Source organism: Eumetopias jubatus, unplaced genomic scaffold (assembly GCF_037043125.1).
Source record: "Eumetopias jubatus isolate StellerSeaLion01/CBP00866 unplaced genomic scaffold, mEumJub1_p1.0 scaffold_2, whole genome shotgun sequence".
Lineage (NCBI taxonomy): Eukaryota > Metazoa > Chordata > Mammalia > Carnivora > Otariidae > Eumetopias > Eumetopias jubatus.
Window position 1 is genome coordinate 171,098,603 of NW_028274808.1, and position 24,077 is coordinate 171,122,679.

The following is a 24,077-nucleotide window of genomic DNA, read 5'->3' on the forward strand; positions in this document are numbered from 1 at the left end:
TCTTTACCTGGAACAAATGAGTGGGTTGGGAGAGGGGCTGGTTCTGGAAACTCCTGAATTTTCATGCAAAATGATGTCCATTTTCTGGGGGAGATGGCGTATCACTTTCTTTCCACTCTCCAAGGAGCCCTTGATCCCATAGAGAGTAAAAATCGCAACAGTCTTTATAAAGTCTTCAAGCTTTATCAAGGGTCTGTGTGAGAAAGAGCAACAAGAAATCTCCTCCCATGCCTGGCCCAGGAAAACGAGTATCAGTGGCCTGATGTGTGGTATAGTTGGGCCATCCTGATGAAGGTCCATACATTTTTCAAAATTCAGAGGAAGGAAAAATTCTTCTCTCTCACTAAACTGGAATCTCAGCTGGATCCTGAAAACTGGAGAGTCCCTGCTGCCTTCTTTGTCTCTCCCTCTGTGCTAAAGATCTCTTTCGGCCTTGCTATTGTTCTCGGGCAAACTTCTTTTGCAAAATGGAGACTTGCCTCCGGAATATCCTTCCACTCTTTTGGCCTCCTTGACTCACCCTTCCAGATCAGCTTTCTCCACATTTCCCAGCAGGGCTGGGCACCTCGCACACTCCCATTGTCATGCAGATGACTTTTCTAGACTGATTTGCATATTTCTCCTGCACTCCAGACTCTGAGCCCAGGAAGGCAGGAGCCCAATCATATTCATTTCCTATCCCGGGCACCTAGCACAGAGTCCATGTGTGTGTGTTGGGGGCGAGGGGGGGGGCGCGGTTTGATGGATGCATAAATAAATAGACCCATGAATGAACAACCAGCCCCCCACACACACACATACCTCCCTGCCTTCATTTCCTCCATGAGGAGAGCAAGGCTCTGGGGGACATTAGCATGCCATGAGACAGAGCCACACGGGGTGGGGTGGGGGGGGGCCGGAGCCGCACCCACACCAGCTGCAGGCCTCCGGGCAGCTGTGTGCTGATGTCATGCAGTCAGCACCCCACACCACACTGCGGTGGCCACCATGGCTTACCAGCTTGCCTCGCCTTCTGTTTGCTGCTCCTGGGTTCAGAGCACACAGTAGGGAGACACTGACCGAGGGGACAAGTCAGGGGCAAGAAAGCGGGTCACTGGCAGATGCCAACTGCCCTCCCTTGGCAGGGTACGGGAACCCCGAATTTTCTCTGGGATGCTCTGTCATGACCATAGTGAGGACCAAAATGAGACACCGTTGGGCTCTTTCAGACTGACCTCAACAGCAGAGAAAGAGCTGAATTTCATGCCCAGAAACGCATTGTCCGTGAACCCAAACAGTCAGTTTGACTTGGCTTCCTCCCCCCGGAATTAGATTCATGAGAAGTCTGATAAAATCTCGGGCCGGCTGCTCGTCCCGAACACATTGCAGAAGCTGGAAAGAGCCGGGAGGACGGGCTCCCCAGCTGGTTTTGTTCCTGCTCGGAAGGGCGGGGAGAAGCCTCGGAGGAAATTCGTAGGCCCCCACACAGCTGTGGTCGTTACTGAATCATTAGATTTGCCACAAACAAGATAAAAATTTCAAACGACAAAGAGGACTTTTCCGTGGTCTGCCGAATGGGGTTTCTCATCGTGTTTTGGTTCCTTCTGGTGGCAGGGGCTGGCCGGCAGGGTTTCCTCACACACGCACTGCCTTTGCCAGAAAGCCGCAGGACCCCCCCGCGGCCTCTCCCACCGCTGCTCCCGCTCCCCTGAATGGGGCAAAGGGTTTCTTTTTTAAAGTAGGTAAATCCGGAAAAGACTCAGGGTTTTGAGTCATTGTTTCGTGAGTAACAGCCTGACCTTCTCTTGTCCGCTTCTCAGAAGTACAGGTTTCTTCTGTGAGGAACACAAAAGCCCACGCAGGAAAAGAGAAGAATATCCCAAATTCATGGCTGGGAAAAGGGAAGTCACTCTGCTGTTTGTCCTCAAATGTGCACCCCATTCAAATTCTCCACCTGTTCCAGATGTCTGCTGGAAATCCACCCCTTGTCCCTGATCCTGCGGTTTGCTATGGTGTGTCTGTCTTATCTGTCACCCTAGACCTCAGACCTCTTTCGTACCTACTAAGTGTGTAATAAATATTATCGGCTGATAGAAAACCTAGCGCCAAATTAAAGTCGAGAGGATTTTTATAAAAACGAGTCATTTAGAAAGTATCACTAGAGCCAGGACCTTTATACCATGTTTCATCCTCACTGCGATCCTGTAGGGGTGGGTTTCTTTCCATTTTACAGATGAGAAAACTGAGGCTCAGAAGGATTCTGGGAGTACAAACTGCTTCTCAGTGGTGGTGGGTAGAATTCCAGGACGGTCTCACTTGCAAGGCTGTGCTTATCACCTCTTTGGACTTCCCAGGGTTTCAGTGGATGACTGGGGGAGCTGTCAGTAACCAAGACCTAAGGGATCAGGACACTGTGTAAAACACATCCGGGCTCAGAGCAGAGAAAGGTTCACTAGCGTGCTGAAGTCATTCATGCTTTTCCTGGCAGAGCGGCACCGACCGCCCAGGAAGCCCTCATTCCCCAAATCCCGCCCTTGCCCCCTACCATGGCCAGCTCTCCACTCCCATCCATCCTAGGTGGGTATCAGGCCAAAAATGTCCTTTGTCTGCTCCCCTAACTAGCCCTGAGCTGGGAGTGTGGCACAGTATGGTGGTTCTGAGGATGTGTGTGACTGCTGACACACGCCCGAGTCGTGCTCATAGCTGATATCCTTGAATCAATCCCAATACTCTTTGCTAGAGAAGATAGACCAGACCTCAGAATCCTTCCAGTACAGCATTCCAGGCAGACACCAGCAATCCATCAGCATTGTCCTGAGATTAAGCCTGTCGTTATTGGCATAGCAAATGATCAGTGGAATTTAATTTCCATTCCCTTCTCTCTTTCCTGCCTGCCTTCCCCAGTGTTTCTGGGATGGGTAGAGGGGTGGATGGGTAGATGGATGGGTGGATGAATGGAAGGACGGATGGACGGACAGATGGGTGGGTGGGTGGATATGATGGATGGATGGATGGATGATGGATGGATGGACGGACAGATGGGTAGAAGGATGGATGGATGGATGGATGGATAGATGGATGGATGGATGGATGGATGAAGGGAAATTGGTTTCTCACCTTACAGAGGAGCCCTGGTTGGCACCACTCCTAATTCTGCTGATTTCACTCAGTGCTGATGCTTCTTTGACAAAACATGCTCTTAGCATGTGGCGTTTGTTATAGGAACTGATGAGATTCCTGGGTCATCCTGAGGCCACGGAGGATCCTCAGCGTCAGCACTTTGTTTCTCACTCAGTCTCATTTCCTCCCCCTCTAACATATGCCTGAGCTTAAAAACATCCACTCATCCCATACTTCCTTCTTCTTTTTAAAGCTCAAGCTGACAAGAGAAATTTCTTCTCCCACTCACCTTTTTTTTTCTATACAGAGAAGAAAAAATACTTACAATCCCACTGTGGGGTGCATAGGAATGGCCAATGATTAAAAACTCTTTTGTGTCTTTGGAACCATCAGCATCCTTAACCTATGCCATTAGCTGCCTAGAGGTTCTGAATCATCCCACGATTTAGCTATGGATGGGGAAGCGTGTCTTTCCAGGGCCTTTTAAGAAGCCCTGGCTTTGGTTTTGAACCAATCAAGTTATGGTGTTATCAGAATATTCTTTACTTAGCAAAATACCCCTTAGTGTTCAAGAGGAGGAAAATGGGGGCACCTGGGTGGCTGAGTCGTTAAGCGTCTGTCTTCAGCTCAGGTCGTGATCCCAGGGTCCTGGGATCGAGCCCCACATCGGGCTCCCCGCTCCGCGGGAAGCCTGCTTCTCCCTCTCCCACTCCCCCTGCTTCTGTTCCCTCTCTCGCTGTGTCTCTCACTGTCGGATAAATAAAATCTTTTAAAAAAATAAAAGAGGAGGAAAATGTTAAGAAATTTTTATTCAAGTCAGTTTGAAGAGGAATAAAATAACTCTTATAAAGCAACACTTTTGAGATTTGAGTACAAGTAAATCAGAAGCATATGGATTGTGTGCTGTTAAAACATGCTTTTGTTTCCCCAGAAAGGAAAAAATACTTGGGAAAAATATATTCTATAAAATGGCATATATTGGAAAATAGCTGGGGATTTTTAACAACCAAAATGTAGCCGGGATGGTCCAACTCTAGTTATTAATATCCTGGAACCAGCTAGGGAGTAAAATTAGGTGGTAAAATTATTGTACCATTTCTCACTCCAAGCTGGAAATGACATATTCCTCAGATAGTTCTAAAAAGAGAAAAATTATATACTGAGATCTATGAGGTGAGGTTTTGTTTTATTGTCTTTGTTTTGATATTCTGATAATTTCTTTTCACTGGACTCACAGTCTGGGAAAGTAAGAGTGTGGAGGTAAAGATGGGGTCCTAGAGTCAAACGGTTGACTTGAATCACACCTCTGCCCCGTTAGCCATTGGATCTTCACAAGACATTCACCTCTCCCTGTGCCCTAGTTTCCCCATCTGGAAAGTGAGAAGAAGAAGAAGAAGATGATGATGAATTATTATACTTACCACCTGGGTAAAGCACTTGGAATAAATGCCTGATGCACAGCAAGTTCTCAGTATGTGTTAGCTGGTATTATTTGTCATCTCACCTAGAATGCTAGCCACTAGACAACTCCATGGCTCAGTCACACACGTCAAAACTTGACAAACCTTTAGGTAGGCTGACAAAGAAAAAAATGAAATAAAATGAAATGCAAATGGGGACATTACAACCAACTGTAAAGAAATAAAAAGTATTAGGAGAGAATACTATGAACAACTGTACACCAACAAATTTGATAATTTACACAAAATAGCAAATTCTCAGAAACACACAAATTACCTAAACTGACTCAAGAAGAAACAGAAACCACAACAGACCGATAGTAAGTAAAGAGAGTGAATCGGTAATCAAACCTCCCTATGAAAAAAAGTCCAGGACCAGATATCTTCACAGGTGAATTCTACTAAATATTTAAAGAAAAATTAACACCAATCCTTCTCAAGCTCTTCCAGTCACTCAGTTCTTTCAGAACTCTGCCCTCCCTGACCCTTCTATGTAACTATAGTACTGCTTCCCCACACACAAATATGCATTCCCTCACCTCAACTTATTTTTCATCATAGCAAGGTCACCACCTCATATATTACATACTCATTTTCTTATTTATTTATTGACTCTCTTCTCCCTCTAGAATGTGGGAGCTCTATCTGAGCAGGGAATTTTTTTTTCTACTGTTGAATTCTCCATGCCTAAGATAGTGCCTACCACATAGTGGTGCCTATAAAAATTTGTTGAATAAGTAAACTGTCTCATCATTTTTTTAGTGAAAGAGAATAAAGAGAAATCTAGAGAGGACCTGGGTATTGCAGAACTCTAAGATCTAGCTGACTAGAAGGACATGAGCCTTCAGAAGCAGATAACCAAGAAAGTGTTGTGTCAGGAAAACGAAGGGAAATGTGATTTCTGAAGAGCAGGGACTGGTCAGCAGTGTCAAATAATGCTGAGAAATCAAGTACAACGAGAACCAAAATGTCCACTGGATTGAGCTGTAGAAGATGAGTGACCAACTTAGCAAGAAGCATTTGGGGGTATCATAAAGCTAGAAGCCAGAAGCCAGTCTGTTTTGAGGGGTAGATGAAGGTGGCAGCACATTCTGACAACATTTTGAAAAAGTTTCTTTATTTAAAAAAAAAATGAAGATACAGAGATAAGGAAGTTGCTAGAAAGGGCAGGGGTCAAGTGAGGATATTGTTTTTAAGTGGGCAAGATCTGTAAATGTCTAAAAGCCTATGGAGGGAAGCCAGTGGGGGGAGAAAAGAAGTTGAAAAATACAGGGGAAGGCAAGGTTCCCAGAAGGAAAAGTATGGGAGCCAGACCATAGCACTGGCTTTAGCAAGGAACAACCTCTTCTATACCTTCAGGCTGGAGGCAAACAAGACCCGGAGAGCCCCCACGACTTACCCACCAGCCCAACCAGGACCCAGGTCTCCAGTGTTTTTTTTTTCCTATGCAGTTTTTTTTTTCCCCCTCTTGCTCAAATTAGAATGTTCAAGGGGCAGTGAGGAGGAGAGAGGGATAGAAACCAAAACCGGTAAGTAAAAAATGCTGACTGCAATAGATTTTGTCCCTGAAGACTTTCACGGGGAAGCTACTTCTTCCTACTCAGGAGCTCCCTTCCCTGCGCTGTGAGCCTCATTAGCACAGCATCTCCCTGAAGCCCTCACTCACTCCTCCTCAGGACAGCAGAGGGACTTACCTAATCGGGGAGTCTGTGAGAAGAAACAAAGCATGCACAGCCCAGCCCCTTCCTGTGTCTTCTTTTTAGGAAATACCAGAGAAAACATGATCTAGGTGGCTCTCAAACCCACGGCAAGCATAGCAATAAAGCTCTCCACGCCTTCCCTGTGTGGAGGGTAGCAGTGGTCCGACTCTGTCTGCAGCCAGATGGGCAAGTCTGGCCAATATGTGGGCTCAGGATTAGGAAGTCCATTTGCCCACAGATATATTCCACTTTCTCCAATGTCGGCCTTGTCGATAGGAAAGATGTTATTTTGGTGTCTCTCGGCCTCCCTCCTTTGTCTTTTTACTTTTTCCAGTGGATTCAGAAAAAGATGAGGAAGAAGGGAGCTAATTACTCCAACAGAAATTACACTATTAAAATTGGCGTGTGAAACTTGATTCTCAAAATCATTCTTTTTAAGATATAAAGACCAAAGAAACATATTTTCTGATATAATTTAAAAAATGCAAGTGCATTATTTTCGGAGAACACTCAGAGGGGAGAACAGGAGAGCCTGATTGCTTTCATGGATGTGTAAAACTCAGAGGACCTGCTTTCTTCATTCAGTTGGATCAAAGTACGAAATCACAGTTGATCATTTCTTCAGCTCTTTCCAGGATTCCACTGTTTTCTGTCTGGAAACAGTCATGGCCACATCCACAGTTCCAAACTTGAGAAAATGACCCAGAATCATCACAACATGTGAAGAGGCCTCATGAAAATGACCATTCTGTGGGGCGGGGCGGCCGGGGAGGGGGGCGGCGGGAGGAGAAACCTGCCAAAGTACATTCTTCCTTGATGAGAAAAATGCATCAACAATTGTAAAATTAGGTGTTTGGCACTGTGTTGAGCCATGGATCCAGTTTTCAACTCACTTCTTTCCAACTTTTTCAGTGCCAAAGAGTCGATTCTAATAATCATTTCAGAAATAGTCACTGTCACCTTCTCCTATTACTTCGGTCTCCATATTTCAAATTGAAAAATATTGGCCTTGACCGTACAACTTCTCTCTGCTGCTCCCAAGTTGCTATTTGGAAATTTACCAAATAATCTTGAGGTCTATCAGGGAAGACAAAGATTAGCAGCAAAATCTCTCTTGCAATGTTGCTTGAAAGCTATTTTAAGAAACAAAGCTGGGGATTATTCAAAGACTTTATGGCACATCAGACTCCGTGGGAGGTTGGAAGTCGAGGGTGGGAATGTGGGCAGGGACTAAGGCAGCTGGTAAAGGCGAGGCCAGAGGAGACTCAGAGCAGAGGCGTGTGGTCTGCGCACTGGTCCTGCAGTGAATGGCCTCTAACCATCCCACATTCTTGCAATGGTTGTGCAAATTTAAAGCTCCCAGAGAGAGGATCCGGCCCCTTTGGTTTCTAAGAGCAGGCACTTCCCTCTACCGCCTGCCCTCCAAAAAAGCAGCCTGTGGTGGGAAGCTCCCTAGAAGAAAGAAAGGAGTGCTATTGGAGTGGTGGGATCGGGTTCTGGGGAGAAAGCTGGACGAGTGACCCCTCTACCCAGGCCCCGAGGGGGAGTCCTGTGAGCATCAGCTCAGTGGCTTGATTTATCAAAGATGGTTTATTACATGGTGATCCTGAGAGCTCTCATTCATCCAAATATGCTTCACTACACACTGATTAAGTCCTTCTGAGTAGAGATGCATCAGTGGACAGAACAGACGCAGTCCCTGACTTTCTACAGTCCCTGCCTCCTCAAATCATCCACCTCGACTTATGGGCCACTGAGTTCACCCTTGCTGTTAGGAGCCCTCAGTTGCTATAAAACAGTCCTGCCCAAACCTCAGCCCTGGTCTGATAGAAGGTCTGGGCAGGAAGGACACCGCCGGCACAGGCTGGAAATACGAAGGACTGAGATCTCTGAGTTCAACTCATCTGCAAATGAAAAAATGAGCTCGAGCTCAGTGTGGACGCAAGGAAATGCAGAAATGTCACAGGGGACTGATCACCAGCCAGTGACCCTGAGGGGTCTGCAGACAACAGCGCAGCTTGCCAGAAACTTTGTACCTACTGATATTGGCACATATTCATGCAAACAAACATTTCTGTTTCAGTAGATTCTTTTGTAAAACTAATAATTTTACATTCAAAGAATGAGCTGAGCTACCTAAAGTGTGTAGTGTGTGTGTGTGTGTGTGTGTGTGTGTGTGTGTGTGTGTTCACTGGCAAGTATGAAAAACAGTTAACTTTTTCCCCTTGTTTTTCATGGTGACATCTGGGCATCCATGGTGGTCAATGTCATGGGAAAATCACAAGCCTTGGGAGCTTCCAGGTCTAATACACTGTCTGTTGTTTATCTGTGTCCATGGCCTTGGAGAAGTTTCCTAACTTCGTCGAGGTTTGTTTCCTCACTTATAATATTAGAATGATAATATCTATCCCTTGTCATGCACTTAACATGTGTCACGTACGATGCTGAAAATTTTAAGTGTATTCTATAATTTAATTTTTCCCCCAATCCATTTTGTTTATTTTTTACTTATACTGATTTTGCAAATGAAGAATCAGACCTAGCTCAGCTAAGTAATTTGCCTAAGATCATGAAGCTAGTATGCATGGAAGAGACAGGATTTTAACCCAGGTATGTCTGACCCCGGAGGCCTCTATTCTCCAACACCTCATTCTACTACCTTCTTACAGGGTATTTCTGGTAGGACAGGTTCAGCTGCAAGTGACAAACACCCTCAACATTCTCCTTCACAATCATCAGGGACTGCAGCTCCTTCTTGTTGCTTTACCATTTCCAGTAAGTGACTTCCACCTCATGGTCCAATATGGCTGTTCACATCCAGCTATCATGTCCACATTCCAGGTGGCATAGAAAAGAAGAGACAATAAGGGGCATGCTTCTTCCTGTTTAGGACACTGCCTCAGAATTGCATGCAACACTTTTGCTGACAACACAGTGACCACACAGGCACGTGTAGCCACAAGGGAGGCTGTGCTCTGTGGCCTTCTCATAGAAATCCATGTACCTAGCTAAAAAAAATGTGGCGTTATATTATCAAGGAAGAAGGGAGAGGTGAGCGCTGGGGGACAATCTCTGGTGTGTGGGGAAGTGGAAACTATGAGGAGGGGCACCTGGGTGGCTCAGTGGGTTAAGCATCTGCCTTTAGCTCAGGTCATGATCCCAGGGTCCTGGGATCGAGTCCCTCATTGGGCTCCTTGCTCAGCGGGGAGCCTGCTTCTCCCCTCCTACTCCCCCTGCTTGTTTTCCTGCTCTCACTGTTTCTCTGTCAAATAAATAAAATCTTAGGAAGGAAGAAAAGAAAAGAAAAGAAAGAAAAGAAAAGAAAAGAAACAAAAGAAACAAAACTATGAGGGAGAAGTAAATGAGGCACCAGGTCCACTGCCTGGCTCAGAGTAGGTCCCTGGAACATAACACGGTCATTTACTATGATTGACCTCTATCAGGCATCCTGCAGAACACATGCAGAAAACCACAAATTCAAATCAGGGAAGGGAAGGTCACAGAAAAAGGGTAGGAGAAGGAAACAGTTTTTAAATCACCATGATAGTATGAATTGGGCCTCTTTTTCCACACAAAAGCACCGCCTTTGCTCATTTGCAGCCTCCCGAGGACGGTGTGGAAGGTGATAATGAGAACGTGCCTCAGCAACCATTCCCCCCCCACCCCACTCCGCAGCACCCATGCACCCCACGTGACCCACAGGATGATGCTATCACAGGTGACCGCCGGTAAGTAATTTCTACTGCAGCAGTTAATGGAAATGCAGTTTTCATTACAGTAAGAAAATTGAAATCTCAGCCAGTCTCTGTGGGTTCCATCTGACCCATTCCTCATTTCTCATAAGATTGTGTGTTGTTTCCATTCCCCTCTGATTAACCTTTATCATGAAAGGGTAGGGGGAGCCAAGGAATTGAAATCCCCGGGAAATCTCCACATTACACTGCCATTCAGCACTCGTCCTCAACCATCCTGATACCGGGGCTCCCATCAAGTAGGAAAGGGCCGTTTTTAATTTGAGGTGGGGAATATTGTCTCGGAGGGAAGGTTCCAGATGGCCGGGCTGAGTTGAAGTGACAGACTCGCAACCAGTGTGGGAGGAAGAGGGGAGAGGAAAGGGAGAGAGGAGGGGAGAGGGGAAAGTGGCGGCACCGAGGGACCGTGTCATTGACAAGTCCTCAAAGGTAGCGGACAACTTCCCTTGGCTGGGAGGTATGTGGGGCGTCGATACTATGAATGCCTTTCCACACAAAGCATATTCTCAACTCAGTTTGGCTCTGGCTCTTTGAATTGCAGATCATCCATGACTGCACAGAATTTCTCCTTTGTTAGAAAGAAGTTAGCTAAACATGATGCAGACTTGCTCCTTCCGATGCCCCTTTGCTCTGAATTCACGGTCCTTGTCCCTCAGCTCTTGACCTCTCAGAGCCCCATGTCCTTTCCTGTCACTCCTGTCACCGCCTCCTCCTCCCTTATGCCACCCACTCAACAGAGTGAGCGAGGCGCGAATAGTCAAGGCGCTCAATATCGTAATTTTGTTGAGAAAGCAAAAGAGCACTAGACACCCTGCCTTTGGCAGAGGCCCACCCTGTTTCAGGTTTTATCTCTTCCCTGTTTTTTCCTGTCCCTGCTCATCATATGACCAAATGGGGCCTGGCTGCCATTTTCTTAGCCCAGAACTGATAACTCTATCAAACCATGTGCAAGTAATTTCCAGAAGGGGGACTCTGGTAAAATCAGGAAGGAGCCATTTGAGCAGCCAGACTCAAAGGTTTCCCATAACCTACATGTGTTCCAGCCACGACCAATCAACATGAAGTAGTGGTGGCAGGGGGCGGGGGGTGGGGGGTGGTGTCCATCCTGGAGAGCTGAATGCCTTTTCTGTTTGATTGCTCAAAGGTCTTTGCGAAGGGAAAATTGCCTTTTCCCTTATTTATTCATTCACACATCCTCAAATTCTTCTTCTTGCTCAATCTCCCTCCTTCAGAAGATACTCATTTTGCCATGATTGGCAGCAGTTCCGAGGCACTGGCGCCACCTTCGTCCGTTAGTCTCCTGGAGGCCATTCGATCCCAACTTGCAGGGAAACTAGGATTCCAGGCTGGGGACCATTTCACTGGTCGGTTGGGCTCAGGTTCCCTCTTCAAGCCCAGAAGCTTCCTTGTCCCCACTCTTGCTCTTGAATCCTGTTTCATTTGCATCTGTATATGCGGGAGACATTGGAGCCTGTAGATAGCAGGACTGCTGTGAAACCGACAGGGTCTGACTCACCCTCATCTTCTCCTTTTTCATCTCTAAATCCAGTGAAACCACGTGGTGTCCCTCCAAAAACCCAAGTATGGAGCTGATCCCTGCTCCTTGGCCTTCTGCAAAAAGGCAGAGCAGCAGTACCAGCAGACAGATAGTGGGCCAAAGAAGGAACGACTCACAGGGTATCGAGTTCAGAGTACTGGGACCTTAGGGATCATCCCTCTTTGTCACTGCACAGAGAAGAGTGCCATTGTCAAGGTTGCACACCAACCCATGGCAGAGCCAGGCCAGAGACGGAACCTCGGGCTCCCAGTTCAGGGCTCTCTTCACTGTGCCCAGGGTGCCTGATGCAATACTGGTGATTTGTACCAAATGGCACGCCCCAAACGCTAGAGTTCCCAACACCATAGGAAGATACCGAAGGGACATAAAAGGTAGAACCATTGATGGGGGGGAAGAAGGGGGGCGGACACACAGAAACTTCTTTTTCTTTATGGACATCTGGTGTTCTACTGGCCTCTTCACAAGGTGAGAATTGAATGAGCTGAAGGACAGGAAGACAGCAAAAGAAATGAAGCAAGGGGTGCCTGAGTGGCTCAGTCAGTTAAGCGTCTGACTTCTACTCAAGTCATGATCTCAAGGTCCTTCAGCCAGGAGTTTGCATCTCCCTCTCCCTCTGCCCCTCCCCCTGCTCATGCTCTCTCTCAAATAAATAAATAAAATCTTAAAAAAAAAAAAGAAAGAAATGAAGCAAGAGGGTCAGAAGAACGTACCATGGTGGCTGGGAGAGTAAGCAGTGGAACAAGCTGGTGTGGCTCTAAATCCCACTCTCTCACTTACTAGCTATGGTGCTTAACCTTTGTGCACCTCAGTTTACTCAGCTGTGAAATGGAGATAATCTATGTGCTCCTAAGGTAAGGATTAAATGAACCATGTCATGGAAAGTACTTAGGACAGTACTGGACACAGAGCTAGCCGTTGTTCTATTAGCTGGGAAGGAAGCACGAGGAACAGCCCGGAGATAGCCACAAGACCCCTGTCAGGCCGACGGTAAGTAAATCCCCCTCCCTGTCTCTGGTAGTGTTGCTAGGAGAAAGTACAGCGTGATGAAAAGGGCCTGGATTTAAAAACGATGTGAGTTAACGTGCGGCTAAACTGCCATAACAGAGAGGCCTCAAAACACCATGACTTGGGGCGCCTGGATGGCCCAGTGGGGTGAGCTGCCCACCCTTGGTTCCGGCTCAGGTCACGGTCTTGTGCTGGTGGGATGGAGCCCCGTGTAGGGCTTCCGGCTCAGGGCGGAGTCGGCTTCAGATTCTTTCTCCCTCCGCTTCTGCCCCTCCCTGCTTGCGCACACACTCTCTCTCTAAAATAAATAAATTAAATTAAAACACACACACACACACACACACACACACACACACCATGGTTTACAGTACAAAGAAGATTATTTCTCTGGCACATCACAATCCTGATGTAAACTGTGCTGGTCAGTGAAGGAGCTCTGTTTCTTTATGATCATTTGAGAACCCTGGTTCTTTCCAAGTTATTGCTCTGCCAACCCCCTCACGATCTTGTCAAACGGAATCCCCACTCCCCCCCTCCCCCGCCCCGTCCAGATTTTAGCCAGCAGGTGGAAGGAAGGCGTGAGGAGGAGGCATACCCATGGACTTAAGCCTCAAGCCGGTAAGTGGCACCGTGAGCTCTGCTCCCGTTTAACTTGCAAGAATTGTGTCACGTGGTCACAGAACCCCCGACGGCAGGGGAGGCTGGGGATGGACTCTAGTTGTGCAGCCACGAACCCAGAGAGGAGGAAGAGAGACCTACGCTCAAATCCAGTTCTTTCGATTACTGATGGTGTCTAGGGGCCAGTTATGGAAACTCTTTCTACCTCCTGTAGCTCATTCATTGAACCAGCTCTCGATGGTCAGGCGCTCTTTCGTTCTGCAGGTATTTCCTGAGCACCTACGGTGGGGCCGGACTCTGTTCGAGGTCCGGGGGATGCAGCTTTGAACAAGACAGACCACGCCCCTTCCACTCTGACGCGGATTTGCTCTAAGGCTAACGAGGAGCCTTCCGAGGACTTTTTCTTTTCATTCCAAATCCATATTCATTTTCATATTTTTTTAGATTGTTTTTCTGAACAAGGACCTCAGATTTATATGCTCTCCAGGCCTCACTAAATTTGGATCTGCCCCTGCTGCTCTCGTGGAGCTAACGGCTTAGCTGGAAGAAACGGTAAACAAATACACGTATACAACATCAGATGCTGACGAGTGCTATGATGTACAGCTGCAGTGAGGGTGAGGAGAGAGAGCCCTGCTATATTCGGGGCGCCCTGAGACCCTTTCTGGAGTCACGTGAGCAGCCACTGAAGGAGGGGAGTTGTTTACTACAGACTAGTGTCATTCACAGATCTGTGTGCTGCTGATTGTTTTTTAGAATTTATTTTTGGTAGCGGAGTTAACGAGTCAGAGGGACAAATGTTTTGCAGGTTCTTGAAATCATGGGCTGAAACCTCTTTTTTTGTTGAGACTTCTCATTAGGATTATAAAAGAAACAGTGAGGGGCGCCTGGGTGGTTCAGTCGGTTAAGCGTTTGCCTTTGGCTGCTCAGGTCATGATCCTAGGGTCCTGGGATCGAATCCCGCAGGGAGCCTGCTCCTCCCCCTGCTTGTGCTCGCTCTCTCTCTCTCTGACAAATAAATAAATAAAATTTAAAAAGAAACAACAATGATAAAGACCTAGATTTCAAGACATTTTAATATCATTTCTTCAGAGCTTAGATATGATCCAGACATTTAAGGGTTACTTCTATCTGGACTCTTTGGGCTTCTCTGTGTCTGAGGTCCTAACTAGCCTTTTTCACCTCCCACACGAAACCCCAACATGCAACATCCTTATTCTAGAATTATTTCTTAAGTCCCAGAATTTTAGGGTGAGAAGGAAACTGGAGATTGCTGACTCGCCCTAAGACTCATAGTGAGTTGATGGTCAAGCTAAGCTAGAGCCTCAATCTCCCAGTTCCTCTGTCTGTAATCAAAACCAGTGACAGATGAAATGTGCCTGCAGTGTTTTGTGACAACAGGCCTTAAGGCAGAAGTTTTTAAATAAACATTCATGGATATGGCCTGCCAGATTTACCTACTTCGTAGGTGGTTATGAACATTAACTGCAGTAACAAATGTCAAGTCCGTAGCACAGTGCTGGAACAGTGTAAGAGACATTTAAATGCTAGCCGTGGATACGACTTTGGTGGCAAAGCCAGGGTAATGTTCCAAGACCAGATGTGGGCCCCGTGGGAAAGGGAGCAGGTGTGGGGCAGTGTGAGGTGGTCTTGGGGCCTGTAGGCATGAACAGAAGATCTCAGCAGAAAGGGGCTGGCCATTATACCCCCAGAATCCCAGGAGCTGGAGAAGAAGTCACATGAGACCACCCAGAGGGATAGAGACCTTCAGCCTGGGTCAAGGGAACCACAGGAGACGGGTGGTGGGGGGGGGGGGGCCCAGCTGGAGGCCGCTGCAAAGTCCGTGACAGAGCCAGCTTTAATCATCTGCCAGGCCACCCCACAGAGGCCAGCTGCGGGCCCAAAGGGCTTAGGCCACCCAGCCACGTGAGAACTCTCTTATTCCCTTACCTCTCCCCTTTCTGGGCTTCATTCCAAGCAGGAGGGAAAGAGCAGCTAGCAAGAGGGAGGAGGTGAGCAGAGGGAGAGGCCAGGAAAAGACCACGCCCCCTTTCCCAGGGCAGGCTTCCAGGGTGAGGCAGGTTTGAGCCAAGGGAGAAGAAAAGATTTCAGGCAAAATTGGTTTCCGGGTTTTAACTATTACCTGGGACTTGGAATGTTAAGGTCTGAAATGAGGCTATTTTGTTGCAACTCAAAGGATTTTTGTGTTGTCTGAACATGACAGTAAGTTCATCGACTTGCCCAAGTCAACATTGGAGGAAGAGGGATTCTGCTGCCATCAAATAAAATTTAAGGAGACCAAGAGGGGCCGCACAAAACATGGGGATCGGCCCCTACGGCTCTCAGGGACAGAATGATAATAGACAGATGGAGAGAGAGAGAGAGTTGCATTTTTTTAAAAAAGATTTTATTTATTTATTTGAGAGATAGAGAGCACATGGGGGTGGGGGAGGGTCAGAGGGAGAAGCAGACTCCCTGCCAAGCAGGGAGCCCGATGCGGGACTCGATCCAGGGACTCCAGGATCATGACCTGGGCCGGAGGCAGTCACTTAACCAACTGAGCCACCCAGGTGCCCTAGAGAGAGTTGCATTTTGTTTACAATCCCTGTTTCGTGCTTTTCCAGTGAGCCAGATATATACGATTTTAATTTGATAGTCATTCTGGCAGTGTCACACACGTGTAATGTTATTTCCCAAATCATCACTTCCTGCTAACAAGACCCACTTTTATTCCACTCTAGTGCACTCACGCCTGAGTTAAAAGTAATTTTTGGACCTCCTTTTAAACTTCATCCTCCTGATTGCACACGTGAGAGTTTTATCTTCTGTAAGCCTTTCACTTTAGTTGGCACTAAAGGGCACCAGAAGCTATCAGGTAACACACTGAGGGTAAATTCCTCAGCGCGGAGGTGATATATATAATTTCCACTCCCACTGCATTGGCTAGAACTAATCCCATAGTTCACCAGGTGGTGAAATGTGCAGGAACACGTGGCTATTCCATGAATATAGTCAATGTCTCTGCTACAAGTGCAAAGGCATGAAACCATTTCCTCAGCTTAGGAAACAGAATAGTTCAAAGTGATTAGAGAAGAGAGTGCAGAGAGGCAATAGCAAAAGTTAAGAAAGATAGGAATAAGATGATGGAAGCTTCTGTGCTGTGCATAGGAGTCTGGACCACCGTATGTGCAAAGCAAAGCTCTTAAAGAGTTTTAAACATAGTATGGTGGTCATTTTTGTGTTTTATTTTTTTAAAAGATTTTATTTATTTATTTGAAATAGAGAGAGATCGAGCGAGAGAGAAGGAGCAGGGGGTCCCTGCTGAGCAGGGAGCCTGACTGGGGGCTCGATCCCAGGATCCCGGGACCATGACCTGAGCCGAAGGCAAGGCAGACGCTTAACCCACTGAGCGGCCCAGGCGCCGCGTATTTGTCTTTTAAGTGCATTCCTCATGCAGCAGCATAGGGGATGAATTAGAAAAGGAATGAAACAGGAGATGGAAAGACTGGTTTGATTCCTACAATTGTCCAGGTTAAAGATGATGGAGGAACTGAAATAGGGTCGTTGGGGATGAATACGAGAAAGGTTAAAGAGACAGTCAGTAGAACTTCATGACTAATTGGATATGGAAGAGGGAGAAAAATAGGAATGACTTTCCCCTCTGCTCTAGATGCCACTAATTAAGTGGCCCCAGTGAAGAGAGGGAATGCAGGGGGATGAGTAGGCTTGGGGAGAAGACACTGAGGGCGATTTGGGACCTGAGTGTGAGTTACCTAATGTGCTTGTTACAAGTTGAATTGTATCCCTCAAAAAGATACGTCCAAGTTAAAACCCCCAAGAGCTCAGAATGTGACCTTACTTAGAAATAAGGTAGCTGCAGATCAATTCGGATGAGGTCCTCTGGAGTAGATTGGACCTTAATCTAATGTGACTGGTGTCCTTATAAGAAGACAACTATGTGACAATGGAGGCAGAGATTGGAGTGATGCATCTACAAGCCAAGAAACACCAAACCTCAGAATCTAGAAGGGGCAAGGAAGGATTCTCCTCTGTACGCTTCACAAGGAGCATGGCCCTGCCAACACCTTGATTTTTGACTTCTGGCCTCCAGAACTATGAGAAAATAAACTTCTGTTGTTTTAAGCAGTTCCTGGTACTTTGTTACAGTGGCCCTAAGACACGGATACAGGCATCCAGGTGGAGGTGCCCAGCTGGAAGTATAGGGGAGGTCAGACCAGTCTTCCTTTAAAAGCCCAAGGAGGGATCAGTAAGGAGCACAGAGCAGGCTGGGGCATGTGCTGGAAGAGCTGTATTTTGCCCAGGGTGGAGGGGAGGAAAGGGGAACGGACAGGGAACATCATAACGAGGAGGACATTTGAAGAGGGCTTTGGAGAATAAGTTGGGATCTTTTTCTGTCCTAGCTGATGACAAACTCCAGGGAGCCAAGCCTACATATCTGGCAAGTATCCCTGGGCACTTTTGTGTTGGGCTCTGTGCTAGGCACTGAGAATATGATAGAGAGCGAGCAGGCACAGTCCCGATTCTCAGGCAATTATAATCCCCTGGCGACACAGACTAATGCCGGTCAATATCAAGTAACCACCCAGAAACATATACAGGCACTCACTCTGATAAGTGATATGAAGGGACATTACCAAGTGTTAAGAGAACGTATTTCAAGGAAATTGTTCAAGCCTGGAGGCTGTGAAAGGCTTTTTGAGGAAGTGAGGTTTGAGCTGAGATCTGAAGTAAAAGAGTTAATTTTAGGTGAAGGGGGAAAGGGAGGGGAAGAGTCCAGGCAAAGGCTCTGGAGCAGGAGGGGAGGCTCATGCAGATTTGAGGATCTGAAAGACAGCCAGGGTCACTGCAGCTCAGTGGCGGTAGCCACGGTCTGCAGGGTCTTGAATGGTTTAGTCCACATTGGCAAACAATGGATAGAAGGGAAATAGCCAGTCAATGACTTTCCAGCTGGGATCCAGAAGGGCAAGATTAAAGTTGTATTTTTTTATTTTATTTTTTTAAAGATTTATTTACTTATTTGAGAGAGAGAGCATGTGCAGAGTCAGGGGATGGGGAGAGGGAAAGAATCTCAAGCAGATTCCCAAGGAGCTCAAAGCCCAAACTGAGGCATGACGTGGGGGCTCAATCTCCTGACCCTGAGATCATGACCTGAGCTGAAATCAATAGTCGGATGCCCAACCAAATGAGCCACCCAGATGTCCCCTTTAAAAAAAGTTTTTAAAAGATTTGTTTGTTTTAGAGAGAGAGAGCGAGCGAGAGAGAGCGAGCGAGAGAGAGAGCAGGAGCAGGAGGGGCAGAGGGAGAGGGAGAGAATCACTCCGAGCTGAGCACCAAACCCAACAAGGGGCTGGATCTCACAACCATGAGATCACCACTGTGAGATCACGACCTGAGCTGAAAACGAGAGTCAGACACTTACCCAACTGCACCACCCAGGTGCCCCCCCCTTTTATTTTATTTTAAAGATCATTTTGATGAGAATGGCTGGAGAAAGTCAAGAATGGAAGCAAATAGGGGCACCCAGCTGGCTCAGTCAGTGGAGCATGCAACTCTTGATCTCGGGGTCATGAATTCGAGCCCCATGTTGGGTGTAGAGATTACTTAAAAATAAATTAATTAATAAACTTGTAAAAATATTAAAAAAAAAAAAAAGAACGGAAGCAAATAGAACTATGAAACTATTGCACCGGTCCAACTCAGAGAGCATGTTGGCTTGAACAAGGTGGTCGCAGTGGAAACGGCAGACTTAAGAAGGATTTCTCTAGGCACTCATTGAGGGGAAAATGGAATTCATCAATGAAATCAACTGTCTCTACCTGCAGCTATTCCATGCTCTTCTCTGTCTTCAGGTTATAAAATACTGTCTCTCTGAGAAGTGACGTTGATGACTGAGTACAAAACATCTTGACATCTGATAATAAAGACTTCATCTCTGAAGAAGAGGAAGTTAAATGGTGTTCTGAGGAGAGGATGATGCTCTTTCTAGTTGGGGAAGGGAGGCCCATCAGAGAGAGAACAAGAGGTTTGGCCCCCAAAGGCTTTCCCAGGTCATAGTGATCCCACGACCTGCCAGCCACCAGGCTTTCTCTCACCTGATATTCCCTAAGGAACGTGACCCACAGGCACCATGTACAAAAGGAATATTCTGTACAGTGGGGCTCCCCCAAGGCACCCTGCAAGACACTATGATCACCTAGAAAGGGCTGATGCTTCTGTAGGTAGGTTTTCCTCCTCTGTTGCCCCTACCCTTTAGACACGGGGATGAGAGTGAAGTTGGGACTGTGGCCTTTTCGTTATGCAGGAGGGTGTGCTTCTTCCCAGGGGCCTGGCCCACACCTGACATTCTCCTGAGCACCAGATTTCTAGCTCCTGGAGGAGGCAAAGCTGTAGTCCCAGGTGCCATGTGTCTTGGCCTGCTCTTGAAACTAGGGATGTGTTAAGTTCAAATCGTTCGCTCAGTTGGGTACCTCATTAGATGTAAGATGCTGCACTAGGTGGGTCTTGAGTTCCTCTTCCTTCTCCATCATGCCAAGGAAGGACGGAGTTCAGAGGAATGAAAGGCAGCCAACCATCCTTGAATACCTGGTAGTGTCTCACAGCGGATAGAATCTGAAGATTCCTGGGGAATTACTTTGAATCTTATCTTCTTACTCTTATTCAACAGACATTGGAATAGACTCTGTGGAGATAAAAAAAAAAAAAAACCCGGACTCGTCACTATAGAGAACAAACTGGTGGTTCTAGAGGGGAGGTAGATAGGGGGGATGGGTGAAATAGGTGAAGGGAATTAAGAGTGCACTTGTCTTCATGAGCACTGAGTAAGGTATGGATTGTCGAGTCACTATACTGTTCACCTGAAACTAATACAACAGTGTATGTTAACTATACTTGAATAAAAAAATAATCAAATCAATAATGCGTTTTCATCCTAATTAACCATGCCAGAGCTACTAACGAAGTGATACAAATGATTCAATATTATTTAATAATGACATCATATTCACATTTATGCCCAGCTTCCAACGACTCTGAGCTCCCCTTGCCAAACAGAAGGACCTGAGCCTCCCTTTGAAATCTTCCCATTATTTCCAGGCAATTGTGAAGGGGTGTCGGCGTCCTGGCCCCAGGAACCACACACAGTTCTCCATTGGCTTTCTCTGCAGTAAGTCATCATTGTTGGAGGCCACCCAACAGACCCTTAACAAAACCTCCCACTGCTGACAGTGCCAAGACTGTCCCCCCCAACTCTGTGTCACAGCTTGTCATTTGGGTGCTGAGACCTATGCCCAGAGTCTCACAAAGTCTTTCATGAACACTTTTCCTGTAGACTATGGCCCTTACCCATCTCCATGGAGAAAACTCGAGCCTGGTTCCAAGGAGGGTGGAGGATAAAGGCCATAACATTCCTTCCTTGTCACCCCTTTTCTGTCTGTGGTACCCCCTGCACGCCCCAGGTCCATCTCTCCCCCTTCAGTCACACAAGCCCCAAGCATATCCAAAGAGCTTCTTTCACTAACTACATCAGAGCTTCATCCCCTGCCTGCCCAGACACACGCAAGCAAATTAATATATGTATAGAAAAGGAGCCAAAAGGTCACGCATCAAGGAGTTTTCATAATGACAATGATCTCTGGAGGATGAGTGCTGGGGTGTTTCACATTTTTGTCTGCTGACATACCCACTTGCTTAGCTTTCTTGTCATTATTTTATCTTGTAATGCTTTTTTTTTTAAAAATTACATATTAATATACATTTTACAGTTTATTATCTAATGCTTCCATTTTTAAAAATCACTTAAGATATTAATATTTGGCTGATAACTGGAAACCCTCCAGTTTATTTTTGGTCTTCCTAGAAGTTGCTTTGGAGACTTCAGGAACTGTTCTTTGAGTGTTATCTGGCTCTCCATCTCAACCTAATACGGAAGCTGGTGAGAGCATCTGGGAGCCCTCACCGTGTGCCAGGCGCTGTGCCCAGTGCTTTCCATGTGTTGAACCAGGCCACCCTCCCAGGAACTCTGGGCGGGCACCGTAATCCCCGCCGCCCTGAGGAGGACCCAGCTCCTGAGAGCCGATACAAACTACAAGGCAGCACAGGATGGATACCAGATGCACGGTGCAGAGATGCACATTCTCCAGGAGACAAGAGGCCTAGAACCCTCTCGGGTGGGGGTGGGGGGGTATCTGGTTAGGGTACCACTTTGGGGGCTTCCATCTCCCTCTCTCAAGAAAACCTTCCTCTTGGCCCAGATTCCTGCCTCTGGGGGAAGAAACAGACAAGGGCTGGGTCCTCGGTGGAGACTGGCCCAGCCCCACCCACAGGCTCTCGCCCAAAGTCAGCCGAACTCAGCCAGGCCGCTTCAGAGCCCTGGGGCCCGACCCCGCCCACCCCACCCAACCTCCTGAAAGCGCTGAAGGCCACGGGCGCCGAGAACCAGCTGGCCCTGGTGGGATGCGGAGAGGAAAAACCCCGGCAGCTGCCGCCTAATTGGCCTTCGAAACCGGGAGAGGCTTCCAAGTGCAGAAATGAATTAAATAAGCTTTTTTCCCCCCTTCGGGGTGGAGTACCAGCTCCACGTCTCCACCCGAGTCACACCCTAGCTGCGGCTATTTATAAGATCTAAATGCCAGCTGGAACCTGCCAGGGTGAAACAGAAAACAGAGGGCTGGGCCCGAGGCAGAGGCCCCCCGGGCCCCGCGGGGAGCAGAGCCGGAGCGGAGCAGGGAAGGCGGGGGGGGGGGGGGGGGGCAGGGGGAGGGCGCAGGGGGGGAGCCAGCAGGGGGTAGCCAGCGCCTCCGAGGACCCTCTCGCCCCGCCCCACCCAAGCCAAGCGGCCCTAGCCCGCCGGGAACTTGGAGTGCAGGCTGTTGGATGCTTCTCGGACATTCCACAGCCTGGGGCCCAGGGCGCGGTGTTGGGCAGGGCCCCCGGGGCTGTACCTGCTGGATCCGGAGCAGCCGGCAGAGTCCAGGAAAGCGGAGCTGGGCCGGGGAGGGGGGGGGTCGGGGCGGGGTCCCGGCCGAGGCGGTGGCGTAGAGGACAGAGGCGGGGACGCGGGGGCCGTCCCGGTTTCTGCTTCTCTTGACCTGGCGTCACCTCATGCGCGCTGTTAACCTCTGCTTCCTTGTTTGTGAAACCCGGGCGGGAATTAAACCAGCTGGGGAGGATTTTTGAGAAAACTGAACGGACAGTAAGGCCTCGGCCCTGAAACAGGAGCTGTTGCTCTTGGACCTTCTGCCCAGGTGCAAAAATGCCGCTGCGCGGGCCACTGTCTGGACCAGAGACTTGCAGGGCAAACGCAGCTCCCCCTCCTGCCGGAGGGCTCGAGGGCGTGGAGACAGATCACATCGCGGCTTCCGGGGTCCGTGTGCCCCCTGAGTCACCTGACACACTCCAGGTGACGTCCTGCCGCCCCAGCCCCCTGCTCTGCTGGGGATCGCTTCCCCACCCAAAAAAGCCCTCCTCTCTTTCTCTGGGGAAATCCTCCCCTTCAGGAACTTTCCTGACCCTTGGAGCACACTGGAGCTCCTTCCAGAGTTTCTAGAGTAGCCTCGTCTTGTGAAATGCAGACCCCGCGGGTCATTTTAAGTTTCCTAGTAGCCACACTGAATCAAATTAAAAAGAAACAAGTTAATTTGAATACATTTTATTTAACCCAATATATCAAAAATCATATCATTCCAGAAACATTATTAAGGAGACATTTTACATTCTCTTTTTCTGCTGAGTATCCCAAATCCGCTGTGTAGTCTACACTTCTGGAATCTCCGTTCCCCCTAGCTACTTTTCAAGTGCTCGGGCTGCACGCGCGCCCAGGGGCGCCTGGACTGGCCAGCGCAGTCCTAGAGCATTGGCTGGGTTTGCCATGGGAGGGTTCGGGGTGGTCTCCCGCCCGGTCTTCCATGGTGGAGCAGGGGACTACTGCCGGTGTGGGGAGGCGGGCAGCAGAGCCGGGGGTCTGGGAAGGAGCTGGAGACAGGACGTCTCTCCTGTCTTCTTCTCATGGGGCCCCTGACCGCGAGGGTATTCATGTCCCGGTGCGGAGGGGGTCATGCGCACTGTGAACAGAACAGAAAAAGCCAGTGCCCCCCCCCCCCCGAGATCTGAAGGACCCTGGGCCACTGAGACTTCTGCTGTCAGAGGACACAGCTTCTGCACCTCCCTCCAAGTTCACAGCTGGAGGGAGGCTTTCAGGGGAGGCCAGGCTGGTCACGGTTGGGGAATAAAGGGATCAGATGGGGGAAGAAACCAAAAGAAAAGAGACTGCAAGGGGAGCATCTTCGAACAACCTTGGGGACCCTGGCAGCCTTGTCAGGCAGCCTTGGGAACTGGAAAAGCGTCTTTGGCTTCCAAAGTGTCTGCAACGCTGTTAGGTTTGTGGCCTTCGAAGTCTCGGTGTGCCTCTGCCTGTGAGAAACAGTTTCTAAACACATCACATGAAAAATATTTTCTTTTGGTGCTCTGAGGGCCTGAGCTCACTGAGAGCTGATCCTACCAGGGAACATGGAGGAGGGCACTCCCTGACTGGTAAGCTGCTGCCGTAGCAGCAGCACGCACCCCCATTAAACCCCAGGATTATGATCCCTGCTTGGTGCAGAAAATGCTAGAACTTTCTAGAAGATTCCGGATCAGGCCAAGATGGGACTTTGTGGATGGCGCCTGCTAGTCCTGAAGCCACGGAGGTGACGACCCACGGGTTCGCACAGGTCCCCACCCACCAGGGGCCTTCCTGAACCTTGGGGCGGCCTGGCTTTCTGATGCATTTGCTCCCCTCTCTTGACTGCCATCATGCAGACTGCCAAACTAGTTACTGAGAGGATCTGGAATCTGGGGAGTAAGAAAAATCACCACCTATACGCCAGGG

General features: G+C 48.2%; 1 long non-coding RNA gene across 4 annotated transcripts; it reads right to left on the reverse strand.

Moving 5' to 3' along the window:
* Window positions 1-901: 901 nt before the first annotated feature.
* On the reverse strand, window positions 902-22,538 carry LOC114196874 (uncharacterized). 4 transcript variants are annotated; one of them, XR_003606815.2, is made up of 4 exons: window positions 22,153-22,538; window positions 19,681-19,892; window positions 4,521-4,675; window positions 902-2,374 (listed from the first exon to the last, which is right to left on the reverse strand). It is a non-coding gene; the product is annotated as an uncharacterized LOC114196874 (long non-coding RNA). The 4 variants fall into 4 exon arrangements; XR_003606812.1 differs by lacking the exon at window positions 902-2,374 and adding an exon at window positions 3,921-4,469 and having other exon boundaries at window positions 4,604-4,675; XR_015767798.1 differs by lacking the exon at window positions 902-2,374 and adding an exon at window positions 6,254-7,711 and having other exon boundaries at window positions 3,921-4,675.
* Window positions 22,539-24,077: the final 1,539 nt, after the last annotated feature.